General features: G+C 37.9%; 1 pseudogene; it reads right to left on the bottom strand.

The window, feature by feature from the left end:
* Positions 1 to 496: 496 nt before the first annotated feature.
* Positions 497 to 1,936, bottom strand: LOC149248053 (E3 ubiquitin-protein ligase RSL1-like; annotated as a pseudogene).
* Positions 1,937 to 2,390: the final 454 nt, after the last annotated feature.

The raw sequence follows: 2,390 nt of genomic DNA, 5'->3' as shown, positions 1-2,390 counted from the left end.
ATTTCAGTAAAGAGACTTCACAAGGTCCTTTGAGTCTTTCTCTTGACTCATGAAACTTCACAAGAACCCTGACTACCAAAGATCCACAATAGATATGGGGTTGAACTTACTACATTTTAAGTTTGTTTTTGGTCAAGCATGTATCTCTTGAATGAAATCTTCATGACATGTTCTTTGAAACAAATCAAGTTATTCATGATGAAGACGTTCTGGTATAAGAACAAATTGTGAATACACTTGAACACAACATTGTAAACATACTTGAATACAACATTACTATACATGTTCAATAATGAATGCACATTAATTTTTCAACATCTATACAACTTGAAAAACAGACAATTCCGCTGTGTAAGAGAACCAAGACTACATTGCAAAGATCAACTTAAAGAGAAACCACAATGGAATTTGGTAAACAATATTTACAGCCATATGTATTTTTCACAACTTTGTTGTCTCCCAGGTCCCAAATCCAGGAAAATCTCACCTCCTTTTATCATTCTTCCCACCCAGAGCATTTGCAAGGCACTGTATCATTCTTCCACTTTGAGCCGCATTTATAACAAAACTCGTAACCACATCTGAAACAACACCAACCACCATATGTTTCAGTTCTCCTTGTGGCTTAAATAACCAAGTAATGCCTCTTAGTTTTCCAGTATTGAACAACAAATTTCAATGACAGATTCACTAGAGGCGAGGGAAAGATATTAGATAAGTAGTTTTCAAATACCAGGTTTGCTTAAGCTAGATACATTTGAAGAAACATCTTTGTTAAGTCATGGACAATTAGTATGTAGCTTTGCTTTTCAATTGGAAATACTTAGGCATCCATATGCACACAGTAAAGATATCATAACCTACAACTACGATTAAAAAATCTAATATTCAGATTGGAACCAATTATCTTTATCAAAGACAAATAGGGTATTATCAAAAAAAAATATTCAACAAAAATGCATTTTACCAGTTTACTGACCTGCAAATCATATGACAGCATCCAGACGTTTTGTCAACAATTTGTCCACATTTTCCACACAGTTGCCAATCTTTTTTTTTTTGGTGAGCTTTAAGAGAAAGAAATCATCTTTGTCCCTCTCGGAAAAAGACAATTTCTCCAAGTCAGAGCAATCTAAACCCACATGCCATGGCACACCACATTGAGCACAAAACAACCTTCTGCATTCAGGGCATTCTAACTCTTTAATAACAATAACAGTTGGCTCAGTTGAGCTTCCTACTTCAGGCACATCCTTCAATAAGAGTGCCGAGCAATCCTTGAACAGGGAATAGAACTTCTGAGAACTGGGAATCTCTTCTTCCACCAATGCTAGACACCATTCTTCTAGGGTTTGTTTAGGAAGGATCAATTGACACTGTTGAGGACTTAAGTGCTCGCTGCAATTGGGCTCAGGGCAATGAATGGTCCCCATTTTTTCTTTCAATCTGCTTTGGATATGCAGGTCCATGCAATTAGAACAAAACTTGTGTGAACAAACCATACCATTGAAAAACCCAGATGGGCATTTTGCTTCTAAACAGATACTACACTATTCTTTCACAAGAGGGGTATCTTCACTTGCTTCAACCACTTCCTTGCCTTCCCTTCTTGCCGTTTTGGGTGAGGGAACCGATATGTTTCTGCTTCCCAGGCGTTTACCAAATGAATCATGACGATAAAACAAATTCCAAAAATAAAAAATAAAAAACAAACCAGCGTTAATTGAATGGCCATGAAGAATGAATATGAACCTGGGTGGGCTCATTGTTTTCTGATAGAGTACTGGAAGCCGCTGGATTTGAATTTGGAGAGAATAAATTTGCAGATTTGGATATTGTAAACAGGGTATAGCAAAATGGAGCTGTAAACAGGGTACATTGAATAACCAAGAGCTAGGTCGTGCACAATAGAGTGCATAGCAGAAACGGGAAACATTATTGCAGCAAGTCGTGGAAGAGCCCGGAAACATTATTGCAGCAGGTCGTGGAAGAGAACAGGAAGAGAAGAAAGCGGAAAGAGGAAGAACAAAAATGGAAAGCGAGTTGGACGCCGTCGTGGAAGAGCCCGAAAACATTGTAGCAGGTCGTGGAAGAGAACAGGAAGAGCAGAAAGCGGAAAGAGGAGGAACAGAAATGGAAAGCCTATCGGCCTAACCAGATGCTAGTTGGAGTTGCACGACAAATGTCAATCATATGCTAGTTGGAGTTGCACGACAAATGTCAATCATATGCTAGTTGGAGGTGCACGCCAGATGTCAATCATAGAAACAAGAGGTAGATGAAAAAGCTCATTCAAAGAAAAGCCTATCGGCCTAAATATACATTAACAAATATACCGTGGTTATATTATTGTTTGGGAACATTTGATTTTTCAAAACATTAACAAATAT

Source organism: Pinus tabuliformis, chromosome 7, assembly GCF_031772625.1.
Source record: "Pinus tabuliformis cultivar Carrire ecotype Pingquan chromosome 7, CPIR1, whole genome shotgun sequence".
Lineage (NCBI taxonomy): Eukaryota > Viridiplantae > Streptophyta > Pinopsida > Pinales > Pinaceae > Pinus > Pinus tabuliformis.
Note: the sequence above shows the minus strand (reverse complement) of the source record. Positions and strands in the feature narration are given on the sequence as shown.